The sequence below is a fragment of the Heptranchias perlo genome, chromosome 40 (genome assembly GCF_035084215.1).
Source record: "Heptranchias perlo isolate sHepPer1 chromosome 40, sHepPer1.hap1, whole genome shotgun sequence".
Taxonomy (NCBI): Eukaryota; Metazoa; Chordata; class Chondrichthyes; order Hexanchiformes; family Hexanchidae; genus Heptranchias; species Heptranchias perlo.
This window is the reverse complement of record NC_090364.1, coordinates 2833849-2847415: the sequence shown is the minus strand read 5'-3', so window position 1 is coordinate 2847415 and position 13567 is coordinate 2833849. Positions and strand designations below refer to the sequence as shown.

Below are 13567 nucleotides of genomic sequence, written 5' to 3'. Positions count from 1 at the left end.
ATCACAGGGGGGTTAATCAGTCAGAATTTGACACCGAACCACATAAGGAGATATTAGGACAGGTGACCAAAAGCTTGGTCAAAGAGGGAGGTTTTAAGGAGCATCTTAAAGGAGGAGAGAGAGGCGGAGAGGTTTAGGGAGGGAATTCCAGAGCTTAGGGCCCAGGCAGCTGAAGGCACGGCCGCCAATGGCGGAGCGATGAAAATCGGGGATGTGCAACCAGCGGTTCAAAAAGGCCCACCACCTCCTCCTCGGGGTAACTAGGGATGGGCAGTAAATACTTGAAGAATAATATGGAGTTCAGACCCTTTCCTCCTCCTTGTTCAGTCGAGGTTGAATTTGTGGTCAATGGCGGGGCAATGGAGCTGCAGTACCGAGACATTCCCGCTGGTGGCGCTGCAGGAGAGGAGCCCGCACTGGCCCGGCAGCGCCACCAGCAGGAAGGTAACAGTACTGCTCCCAGAGCCCCCCCCGATCTCCAGGGAGAAAAGTGCGGATCGAGGAGGAGACAAAAGTGATCCAGGTGGATCAGATGTACATCGTAGGACCCTGATTTGCATTTTAAATAGGCCGATTCAGGCGGGCGCCTGACGTTGAACCCGGGGGGAGATCATGGCAACGGGCGGAATGGGCGCGGTACAGGAATCTCTGCCGGGTTCAGTGGGCGAGAGACCACTCAACGTTTCCCTTATCAGTTTATTTAGATATTGAATGTTTCGGTCTGTTGTTTCATTGTTTGCTGCTTGTAAAAGCTGGTATGTGTGCGTGTCTGTCTGTGCGCGTGTCTGTCTGTGCGCGTGTCTGTTTATGCACATGTCTGTCTGTGCGCGTGTCTGTCTGCGCGCGTGTCTGTCTGTGCGCGTGTCTGTCTGTGTGCGTGTCTGTCTATGTGTCTGTCTATGCATGTGTCTGTCTGTGTGCGTGTCTGTCTGTGCGCGTGTCTGTCTATGCATGTGTCTGTCTGTGCGCGTGTCTGTCTGTGCGCGTGTCTGTCTGTGCGCGTGTCTGTCTGTGCGCGTGTCTGTCTGTGTGCGTGTCTGTCTATGTGTCTGTCTATGCATGTGTCTGTCTGTGTGCGTGTCTGTCTGTGCGCGTGTCTGTCTATGCATATGTCTGTCTGTGCGCGTGTCTGTCTGTGCGCGTGTCTGTCTGTGTGCGTGTCTGTCTGTGCGCGTGTCTGTCTATGCATGTGTCTGTCTGTGCGCGTGTCTGTCTGTGCGCGTGTCTGTCTGTGCGCGTGTCTGTCTGTGCGCGTGTCTGTCTGTGCGCGTGTCTGTCTGTGCGCGTGTCTGTCTGTGCGCGTGTCTGTCTGTGCGCGTGTCTGTCTGTGCGCGTGTCTGTCTGTGCGCGTGTCTGTCTATGTGTCTGTCTATGCATGTGTCTGTCTGTGTGCGTGTCTGTCTGTGCGCGTGTCTGTCTATGCATATGTCTGTCTGTGCGCGTGTCTGTCTGTGCGCGTGTCTGTCTGTGCGCGTGTCTGTCTGTGCACGTGTCTGTCTGTGCGCGTGTCTGTCTGTGCGCGTGTCTGTCTGTGCGCGTGTCTGTCTGTGTGCGTGTCTGTCTATATGTGTCTGTCTATGCATGTGTCTGTCTGTGTGCGTGTCTGTCTGTGCGCGTGTCTGTCTATGCATATGTCTGTCTGTGCGCGTGTCTGTCTGTGCGCGTGTCTGTCTGTGCGCGTGTCTGTCTGTGCACGTGTCTGTCTATGCATGTGTCTGTCTGTGCGCGTGTCTGTCTGTGCGCGTGTCTGTCTGTGCGCGTGTCTGTCTGTGCGCGTGTCTGTCTGTGCGCGTGTCTGTCTGTGCGCGTGTCTGTCTGTGCGCGTGTCTGTCTGTGTGCGTGTCTGTCTATACGTGTCTGTCTGTGCGCGTGTCTGTCTATACGTGTCTGTCTATGCATGTGTCTGTCTGTGTGCGTGTCTGTCTGTGCGCGTGTCTGTCTGTGCGCGTGTCTGTCTGTGCGCGTGTCTGTCTGTGCGCGTGTCTGTCTGTGCGCGTGTCTGTCTGTGCGCGTGTCTGTCTGTGTGCGTGTCTGTCTATACGTGTCTGTCTATGCATGTGTCTGTCTGTGTGCGTGTCTGTCTGTGCGCGTGTCTGTCTGTGCGCGTGTCTGTCTGTGCGCGTGTCTGTCTGTGCGCGTGTCTGTCTGTGCGCGTGTCTGTCTGTGCGCGTGTCTGTCTGTGCGCGTGTCTGTCTGTGCGCGTGTCTGTCTGTGCGCGTGTCTGTCTGTGTGCGTGTCTGTCTATACGTGTCTGTCTATGCATGTGTCTGTCTGTGTGTGTGTCTGTCTGTGCGCGTGTCTGTCTGTGCGCGTGTCTGTCTGTGCGCGTGTCTGTCTGTGCGCGTGTCTGTCTGTGCGCGTGTCTGTCTGTGCGCGTGTCTGTCTGTGCGCGTGTCTGTCTGTGCACGTGTTTGAGTGACTGTTTTATCGGGAAGAGTTAATCCAGATCTTTGCCACTGGATGGCAGCGTTGCGTTGCATTGTTAGTCTGGGGGTAGTTGAGACTGGCTGGATGTCTCAGTCCATCAGCGAGGAAGAGCTCCTCCCAGCCGCCCCTGTCCTCGCTGGTGTAACTGACTCAGTGGCATCTGTGCCAACTCCCTACTTGATGTGGTAAATAAGAACATGGAGTTTTTACTGGGGCCTCTCACACTGCTGAAAACAAGCAACCGTCTTGTTGCATCTTTCAATTTTCTCCCTGTCCAGCAGGGGTCAGGAGATAGTGATCAGGAGCAGAAACCCAGGGTGGTACAGGGTGACACGAGGATCGTGCAATCGCACGGGGTGACATGAGGATCGTGCAATCGCACGGAGTGACACAAGGATCGTGCAATCACACAGAGTGACACGAGGATCGTGCAATCGCACGGGGTGACACGAGGATCGTGCAATCGCACGGAGTGACACGAGGATCGTGCAATCGCACGGGGTGACACGAGGATCGTGCAATCGCACGGGGTGACACGAGGATCGTGCAATCGCACGGGGTGACACGAGGATCGTGCAATCGCACGGGGTGACACGAGGCTCGTGCAATTGCACAGGGTGAGACGAGGATCGTGCAATCGCACGGGGTTCTGAGGTTCACAGCAGTTCCAGTGATGGGAAGCCTTCACAACGGTAATAACAGATCCTCCAGCAATTTGCAACTATTTTTATATTACCTGTTGCTAACACGCCTTTTCTCATTTCTACCCCTCTGTCTCTTGGGATGAGATGTTAAACCGAGGCCCCGTCTGCCCTCTCAGGTGGATGTAAAAGATCCCATGGCCACTATTTCAAAGAAGAGCAGGGGGAGTTCTCCCCGGTGTCCTGGGGCCAATATTTATCCCTCAACCAACATCACTAAAACAGATTATCTGGTCATTATCTCATTGCTGTTTCTGGGATCTTGCTGTGCAGAAATTAGCTGTTGTGTTTCCTACATTACAACAGTGACTACACTTCAAAAGTACTTAATTGGCTGTAAAGCGCTTTGGGACATCCTGAGATTGTGAAAGGTGCTATATAAACGCAAGTCTTTCTCTCATTCATTCTCTCTCACTCACTCACTCTTACACTCACTCACCCTCACGCTCTCACTCTCTGTCTCTCTCACTCTCTCTCATTCCCTTTAATCCTCAATCTGCAGTACAGTAGACGAGGAATCTCAATTATTCCTGTCCCACTCCAACCTTCTTTTCATCCTCTTGTGTTATTTTCCTTCCCATCCCCTTGCAGCTCTGGACATGTTCGCCCCACTTCCCAGCTCAGACAGCAACAAGAACTCTTGACTGCCATTGAAGTGTGCGATTGGCTGACGTCTCGTCACATGTGCCTGCGTTGGGCCTGTGTTGCTCCACTCGAGCCTGGATTTACACTACTCAGCTGTTCACTGTACCGTCAAACACTTCAATCAGAGAAATGTGAGAGATGAAAAAAAGAGGACTGAAAAAACAATTCTGACGACAGGTCTCCGACCTGAAACGTTAACTCCGTTTCTTTCTCCGCCGATGCTGCCTGACTTGCTGAGCTTCTCCGGCATTTTCTGTTTTAGTCCCAAAAAAACAAAGACTGTTCTTTTATCTCAGCGTTTATCACCCAGGCTTTGCTCAGATTGCCTATGACGTCATCTGGCCCTTTAATCAAATGACAGTAAAATCACGCATATTGTAGGTTTAATAAAAGGCCCTTTCAGGCTTCCCTCACCCGCCAGCTCAAGGCCTTGTGATGTGGTGCGAAGTCCCACGAACTAAAAGGGCCTAACTTTAATGTTGAATTAGCTGATCCCAGCTGGGAGCGCTGGGACTTGGCCTCTGTGTCACTGGGGACTAGGGAGGGGAGGGAAAATCAGCCTGGACATGGAGACGGTGCAGAGGAGATTTACTAGAATGGTACCAGGGGACGAGGGACTTCAGTGATGTGGAGAGACTGGAGAAGCTGGGACTGTTCTCCTTTAGTGCAGAGAAGGTTAAGGGGAGATTTAATAGAGGTTTCAAAATTATGACAGGTTTTGATGGAGTAAATAAGGAGAAACTGTTTCCAGTGGCAGGAGGGTCGGTAACCAGAGGACACAGATTTAAGATAATTGGCAAAAGAACCAGAGGGGAGATGAGGAGAATTTTTTTTACACAGCGAGTTGTTCTGATCTGGAATGCGCTGCCTGAAAGGGCGGTGGAAGCAGATTCAATAATAACTTTCAAAAGGGAATTGGAGAAAAGGGACACGAGGTTATGGGGAAAGAGCAGAGGGAGTGGGACTAATTGGATAGCTCTTTCAAACAGTCGGCACAGGCACGATGGGCTGAACGGCCTCCTTCTGTGCTGTATCATTCTATGATTCTACGATAATCGTCCTGAACACTATCCAGTCACTGTAAGTGTGTCTGGTGTGTGCGCTCACACGCGTGTGCGTTTTGAGGCACATCAGTTGAAAGCATCAGGCTTGACCGTGATCCCCCTACAGTTGAACAGCCTAATAATCCTCGCCGAGCTCACACGTGAAGCATGGGCATTTGAGTGAGATATCGGAGGGTTTCCAGTGGCTGTAGAACAGTATCCCAGCCAGAGTCAGGAAAGGAGGAGAGAAAACTGATGGGGAAAAATGCCCCACCAGATCAGTAAAGGAGCATCCTTCACAAAGTGCTTTGCAAAATAGCTTTACAAAGGAAAGGCGTTCTCAATCTCTGATACTCGACCTGCTGCACTCTCTTCATGTTTCTCTCTTCATTTTAGACACAATGGGAAGTGTGGATCTGGCTCTCCGATTATTGACCTCTGGTTGGTTACCTGACCCTTTGTAACTTTGGGGATGCACGTGATTGGGCCGAGAGATTGGTGCCCAAACCTCGCTGATAATTTCCAATCACTGGAGACGATGGGTTGCCCGTTGGAGGGTGGTCCGATCGCCATGGAGAGATGGGACTGTCCTCTTTATTCTTCCAATCTTTGTAAAACAATCCTTTCTGTTATCCTAATATCCACAGCAGGAGTTCGATCACCATAGAATTATTAACAGCAAGAGTTTAATTTTGACTTTGCCTGAAGATTTTTTAAACGATTACATTTAAAAACGGCCCCTTAAAGGCAATGGGGAGGAAAGACGATTGCTACATTCTCATGAAGACTCCCTTGTGGAGCATGACCAGCTGACTAAACCCCCCCCCCCATGGCATTGCTCTTGGACAGTCTGGGATCTAGAGCACGGTCACGATGATTCAATGCTCAGAAGAAGCTGTGTTTAAAATGGCCTCTCGCGTTTGAGACCACTGCTCGGGCACCACCAGCGGGGAAAGGCTCTATAGAGGCACATCCTGAAGTTAAGCAGGTGCTGATTGTTTCTGTAGATTGGCGGCTGCTTGTAAATCCCCAACAATGGGATCGAGGTCAGAAAAAACACCAGGAAATTACTGTCTTTCTGTCTCTTTTTTTAAAAAAAATACTTTGAAGTGAGACTTCTGAAGCATACTGGGACATGCACTGGACATCAGATTTTTATATAGAGATGTGGGAACTGTTCATTGGAGACTTAGTCCAAGGAGGGGGACGAGCTCTTAATGTGAAGAACTCTCTGTGTGAAGAAGTTTCTCCTGCCCTCTGTTCTAAATCTCTTACATTTAATCTAACATCTGTGGGCGCTCGTTCTGGACCCCTCACCCACTGGAAACAGTCTACTTCTATCTCCCCTTCCCACCCGTTCATAATAAACACATCTATTCTATCGCCCCGGGGCTAGGGGAGTTTAAGATAAGCCAGTGTTCCTGCTCCTGATCCACTGTCCAGTGACTTCCAGTGTCGGGACATGGGCGAGGGATGTGATGCCCCACCTCGAACCTGCCAACACTTGGTCGAGGTGCCAGAGTTTGGCTGAGACCCCAGCGTCACTCAGTACCTTCAAGGGAAGAGAGGATAACACCAGAAATTAAAGGGCTGGATTTCCTCAGGCCTCCCGGGTCAGTACTGAGGGAGTGCAGCACTGTCGGAGGTGCCGTCTTTGGGATGAGACGTTAAACCGAGGCCCACGCCTGCTCTCCCAGGTGGACGTAAAAGATCCCATGGCCGTTATTTCGAAGGCGAGCAGGGGAGTTCTCCCCGGTGTCCTGGCCTAATATTTATCCTTCAAACAACATCACTAAAACAGATTATCTGGTCATCATCACATTGCTGTTTGTGGGATCTTGCTGTGTGCAAATTGGCTGCTGCGTTTCCTACATTACAACAGTGACTACACTTCAAAATGTACTTCATTGGCTGTGAAGAGCTTTGGGACATCCTGAGGCTGTGAAAGGCGCTATATAAATGCAAGTCCTTTCTTTTTTTCTTTATTGCTGATCCTGCCCTGTGTTTGATGTTGAATCCGGAAAAAGTTGGCATCCCCGGCAGGTGAGCTCTTGTAGTTATGTGAACTGGTTGACTATTATAACCAGTAACTCCACTGCCCGTCGGTAGAGGAGGTCACACCTCACTGGGATAACCAAACCACAAGGATAACTAACTTGCCGGGCCCGCCCCGCCGCATGAAGTTTTTGTTTGCTTATTTTAGTTTCCAACCTCAGATCGGCGACCCCTTGCTGCATCGGGGTTACATTTACTGTACCTGGGTTAGAGCCCCTCCCACTCACACCCTCACAAATAAAGAACTTGCATTTATATAGCGCCTTTCACGACCTCAGGACGTCCCAAAGCACTTTACAGCCAATGAAGTACTTTTTGAAGCGTAGTCACTGTTGCAACGTAGGAAACAAGGCAACAAATTTGCGCACAGCAAGATCCCATAAACAGCAATGTGATATTCGGTCATGGGATGTGGGCGTCGCTGGTGAGGCCGGCATTTATTGCCCATCCCTAATTGCCCTTGAGAAGGTGGTGGTGAGCCGCCTTCTTGAACCGCTGCAGTCCGTGTGGTGACGGTTCTCCCACAGTGCTGTTAGGAAGGGAGTTCCAGGATTTTGACCCAGCGACAATGAAGGAACGGCGATATATTTCCAAGTCGGGATGGTGTGTGACTTGGAGGGGAACGTGCAGGTGGTGTTGTTCCCACGTGCCTGCTGCTCTTGTCCTTCTAGGTGGTAGAGGTCGCGGGTTTGGGAGGTGCTGTCGAAGAAGCCTTGGCGAGTTGCTGCATTGCATCCTGTGGATGGTACACACTGCAGCCACAGTGCGCCAGTGGTGAAGGGAGTGAATGTTTGGGGTGGTGGATGGGGTGCCAATCAAGCGGGCTACTTTGCCCTGGATGGTTTCGAGATTCTTGAGTGTTGTTGGAGCTGCACTCATCCAGGCAAGTGGAGAGTATTCCATCACACTCCTGACTTGTGCCTTGTAGATGGTGGAAAGGCTTTGGGGAGTCAGGAGGTGAGTCACTCGCCGCAGAATACTCAGCCTCTGACCTGCTCTTGTAGCCACAGTATTTATATGGCTGGTCCAGTTAAGTTTCTGGTCAATGGTGACCCCCAGGATGTTGATGGTGGGGGATTCGGCGATGGTAATGCCGTTGAATGTCAAGGGGAGGTGGTTAGACTCTCTCTTGTTGGAGATGGTCATTGCCTGGCACTTGTCTGGCGCGAATGTTACTTGCCACTTATGAGCCCAAGCCTGGATGTTGTCCAGGTCTTGCTGCATGCGGGCTCGGACTGCTTCGTTATCTGAGGGGTTGCGAATGGAACTGAACACTGTGCAGTCATCCCCATTTCTGACCTTCGATGACTCATTTTGTTGACTCAGACGTGGACCATTCTGATGGAGGGACGGTCATTGATGAAGCAGCTGAAGATGGTTGGGCCTAGGACACTGCCAATGACCAGATCATCTGTTTTTTTAAAGTGATGTTGGTTGAGGGATAAATATTGGCCCCAGGACCCTGGGGAGAACTCCCCTGCTCTTCTTCCAATAGTGTTGTGGGATCTTTTACATCCACCTCAGCATCGACCAGGAATCATATAAGGGACTTCAAGGTAGCTCAGGTCCACGTCTGAGTCAACAAAATGAGTCAACTAAGCAGCTGTGACTTAGATTTTCAAGTAGGTGGGGGTGCCATTGTTTCCTCTTTTGCTTGTAATGTTCCCGGAGAGGTGGGGGAAGGTAGGAATTTTTCAGCACTGCTACCCCTCCGCACCCCCTTCAAATCTCAATCTCCTGTTCCTTGTCCCTGAAGGATTGGGAAATAGAAGGCTACAGTAAAGCCTGAATTAATTCCTGCTCGAGCGTCTACGACCGGGCCAGGTTGGAGCTCGATTATCCTGAACTCAGCCAGCTCACCGTCAGCCGAGACTCAAAGGCTCCGTGCGTGTGTGTGTGTGTGTGTGTCTCTCTCTGTTGCTTAAACGCAGGACGTGCTGCCCAGAGTCTGAACCGGGGATGGAGGAGGAAGAGGGCTTAAGAAAAGCCTGGCTGGCAGGGCGGCTTAATCACCTACCGACAGATGAGGCCTACACACTGTCACCATTTTGAGGTGGCTAAAATTCACAACACCAATAAAATTAAAATCCATCTCGCGAGCCCGAAATCTCTCAATGCCGGAAGCCGTGATGTTCATCGCCCAGAGATATTTGAGGGACGGGCAGAGGCGGGCGGAGGGGAGGGGGCTTAAAGGGAATTTGGTTTCAATTTTCACACTAATACAGAAGCCGAGGAGGCGAAACAAAAGCCACAGTGTCTCTTACGGAGTGGGGGGGGCGGGTTGGGGAGAGAACCCTCGAAGTGAACCATACGCAGCAGTTCGAGCTTAATAATGTCCTGTGAAATGAAGGGCTGACGGAACGCACCCTGGGTAATCGGGCCTGGAACAATCGGGCAGTGTGAGCGGGCCGATTGTGTGGACAATGAACAATTGAGGCCCTGTGGTCGGAACCAGCCTCAGACGCCCCTTCCCCCCACCAGCTCTGGGTCGCTTTAATCATCTATCGAAAGGTCACAAGGTCACCGTGTCACCCTAATTGAAATACGCGGCTCATGAAAGGTTGCCTGAAAAGTATTCCTTCTTTTTTATTGAGGGCCTGTTGACAAGTTTTTAATTAAAAACCCTGGTAATAAAACCAATTACCTCTCGGGGGGGGCGGGGGTCGGGGGGAGAGCTCAGTTGCTGAATTTGTAGCTTATAAAAATAAGGCTCTTTTTTTAAAAAAATCATTAAAGGCTTAAATGTGGCCAGCCCAAACGTTTTAAAACCCGCACCCCTCCCAAAAATACAGTGATATTTATCGAATAAAATCTTCCTGTAATGAACTGCGCCTCATCTCTCGATAAACAACTACTTGCATTTATATAGCGCCTTTAACGTAGTAAAACGTCCCAAGGTGCTTCACAGGAACGATTATCAAACAGAATTTGACACCGAGCCACATAAGGAGATATTAGGACAGGTGATCAAAAGCTCGGTCAAAGAGGTAGGTTTTAAGGAGCGTCTTAAAGGAGGAGAGAGAGGCGGAGAGGTTTAGGGAGGGAATTCCAGAGCTTTGGGCCCAGGCAGCTGAAGGCACGGCCGCCAATGGTGGAGCGATTAAAATCAGGGATGTGCAAGAGGCCGGAATTGGAGGAGCGCAGAGATCCCGGAGGGTTGTAGGGCTGGAGGGGGTTACAGAGATAGGGAGGGGGCGAGGGCCATGGAGGGATTTGAACACGAGGATGAGAATTTTAAATTCGAGGTGTCGGTGGATTGGGAGCCGATGTAGGTCAGCGAGCGCAGGGGCTGCTGGGCCGTTATTTGCCAATTCCAAAGTAGCCTCTTACAGCGTGTTAAGTACGCCAGCTATTCTCGGGCAGGAACAGGTATCTGGTGAGCATTTCACGCCTCGTTCAGGGTGTTATTACTTCTGGAATAAGCTCGCCGGATGATTCAGGAATGGAGCCACGAGGGGGGAGTTCAGCTGAAGAGAAGCTGGCCGAGTTTGACTCATCTCTGCGGACAGGGTCAGTACAGAAACACGAGTGACGAGTTCACGGCTCGTTGCCATGTGCCGTCAGTGTGAGAATTGCACAGAACTTTTATACAATAATTATGGTGCACCGTGCGCTCGAGAAAAGTATGAATGAGTCAAAATTATAGAGCACTCAGTCCCAGCAACGCCCCCCATGTACAAGGAGAAGAACTTGTATCTCTAAAATACCTTTTACAACCGTTGGACGTCCTAAAGCGCTTTTTAAAATGTAGTCACTGTTGTAATGTAGGAAATGCGGCAGCCAATTTGCACACAGCAAGATCCCACAAACAGCAATGACTAGATAATCTGTTCTTTAGTGATGTTGGTTGAGGGATAAACATCGGCCAGAACTCCCCTGCTCTTCTTCGAAATAGCACCATGGGATCTTTTACGTCCACCTGAGAGGGGCAGACGGGGCCGCGGTTTAACATCTCATCTGCAAGACGGCACCTCCGACAGTGCAGCACTCCCTCAGTACCGGCACTGGGAGTGTTGGCCTGGATTATGTGCTCAAGTCTCTGGAGTGGGACTTGAACCCACAAGCTACATGACTCAGAGGCGAGAGAGATACCCATGGAGCCACGGCTGACACTCGATAGCTCTGCTTAGTACGGGATAGTTGAGATATAGTCAGTGACGGGGGCGATTAATGGGCTTTAAAAGCTACTCTTTGGAATACTCACTGAGGTCCAACTATTCCAGTCAGGGTTCTAAACAAACAACATAGATTCATACACACCACCCAATGCGAACAGCGGGCAAATCTCGATCGCACCAACTGTAAGTGGTGGGGACTGTATTCCTTACTGGACAGCGCAGGTGGGGAAAGGATCGGCTGTGGTAGGCCCACCGTGGTTGAATAGCCAGTTTGTTGAGGTCAGCACACGAATGGCCACTTGGAGCACAGGAGCTGGGCAGGAAGAAAAGCGGATAAATGTTCCCTTGCTCATGCACGACACTGGATTGGTGCAGCCTGCAAATGAAAGAGGGAGAAATTCCGAGGTTGTAGTTACTCAACAACAACAACAACAACAACAACAACAACAACCACTACTACAACTTGCATTTATATAGCGTCTTTAACGTAGTAAAACGGCCCAAGGCGCTTCACAGGAGGGTAATCAGACAAAAATTTAGCACTCAGCCACATAAGGAGATATTAGGACAGGTGCTTGGTCAAAGAGGTAGGTTTTAAGGAGCGTCTTAAAGGAGGAGAGAGAGGCGGAGAGGTTTAGGGAGGGAATTCCAGAGCTTAGGGCCCAGGCAGCTGAAGCACTCCATTATTCTATGGGTGCAGTGCGCAATTTTCCAGAATCACAACACCAATGGCGGAGAAAGGGCTCCGTCTATAGAGGTTTCCTCTGCTTCTCTCCTTGTGTCACTCGGCAACAACCCATTCTTCATTCATCACTCTTGACAGTGAGTGGCAGGAGACTAGTCAACTGTGGAGGGCGTCACAAGCAAGGCGCTCTCTCCAGCAGGGGTCACTGGATGGCAATCGGGGTCAGGAATCCTGGCTGAGGCCTGTTTGTTGCATCGCTCTTCTTTGCTGGCAAGGATCAACTAACCCAGCAAGGACCAGGACCTGAATCTGGGACCTTCATAGCCTGTACTCCCAGTGCAGTAGAATCATAGAGTCATAGAAAGATTACAGCACGGAAGGAGGCCATTCAGCCCATCAAGTCCGTGCCGGCTCTATGCAAGAGCAATCCAACTAGTCCCACTCCCCCACCCTATCCCCATAGCCCTGCAAATTTTTTCCTTTCAAGTACTTATCCAGTTCCGTTTTGGAAGCCATGAATGAATCTCCCTCCACCACCTGCCCTTGCAGTGCATTCCAGATCATGACCACTCACTGCATAAAAACGTTTTTTCCTCATGTCACCTTTGGTTCTTTTGTCAATCACCTTAAATCTATGTCCTCTGGTTCTTGACCCTTCCGCCAATGGGAACAATTTCTCTCTATCTACTCTGTCCAGACCCTTCATGATTTTGAATACCTCTATCAAATCTCCTCGCAACCATCTCTGTTCTAAGGAGAACAATCCCAGCTTCTCCAGTCTATCCCTGGAATCATTCTCTAAGGTGTGGTTCCCAGAATTGGACACAATACTCCAGTTGTGGTCGAACCAGTGTTTTATAAAGGTTCATCATGACTTCCTTGCTTTTGTACTCTATGCCTCTATTTATAAAGCCCAGGATCCCGTATGCTTTTTTAACCGCTTTCTCAACCTGCCCTGCCACCTTTAACGATTTGTGCACATACACCCCCAGATCTCTCTATTCCTGCACCCCTTTTAGAATTGTGCCCTCTAGTTTATATTGCCTCTCCTCGTTCTTCCTACCGAAATGTATCACTTTGCATTTTTCTGCGTTAAATTTCATCTGCCACGTGTCCCCCCATTTTACCATCCTGCCTATATCCTCTTGAAGTCCATCACTATCCTCACTGCCAAATTTTGTGTCATCTGCAAATTTGGAAGTTGTGCCCTGTACACCCAATTAATATATTTCAAGAAAAGCAGCAGTCCCAGTACCGATCCCTGGGGAACCCCACTGTACACCTCCCTCCAGTCTGAGAAACAACCATTCACCAGTACTGAGGGAGCGCTGCACTGTGGGAGGATCAGTACTAAGGGAGTGCCGCACTGTCGGAGATGCCGTCTTTCGGATGAGACGTTAAAACTCAGTCCCTGTCTGCCCTCTCAGGCGGGTGTAAAAGATCCCACAGCCACTATTTCGAAGAAAAGCAGGGGAGTTCTCTCCGGTGTCCTGGGCCAATATTTATCCCTCAACCAATACCTAAAACAAATGATCTGGTCATTATTTCATTGCTGTTTGTGGGATCTTGCTGTGCACAAATTGGCTGCTATGTTTCCCTACATTACAAAAGTGACTACACTTCAAAAGGTACTTCATTGGTTGCAAAGCGCTTTGGGATGTCCTGAGGTCATGAAAGGCGCTATATAAATGCAAGTCTTTCTTTCTATTGGCGGCTTAGGACAAATAGCTTCCTCCCCTATACTGGAACTTCGATGGTTTACGTAAGATGGGATATCATTAATATCTCAGTTTAAGGAGAGTCACAAAGTAGGGTATCCAGTGGGAGGGGATGCCTGACAGGACTTTTAAAATGATGTATATACTTCTCATTTGGGCTGACTGTAAAAGGGAC

General features: G+C 50.1%; 1 long non-coding RNA gene across 1 annotated transcript in view; it reads right to left on the bottom strand.

The window, feature by feature from the left end:
* Window positions 1-13567, bottom strand: part of LOC137305325 (uncharacterized) — an 88479-nt gene that overhangs the window by 24073 nt on the left and 50839 nt on the right. Inside the window, exon 2 of the long non-coding RNA XR_010958702.1 lies at window positions 11132-11365. This is a non-coding gene — a long non-coding RNA (uncharacterized lncRNA). The remainder of the gene's footprint in view (window positions 1-11131; window positions 11366-13567) is intronic.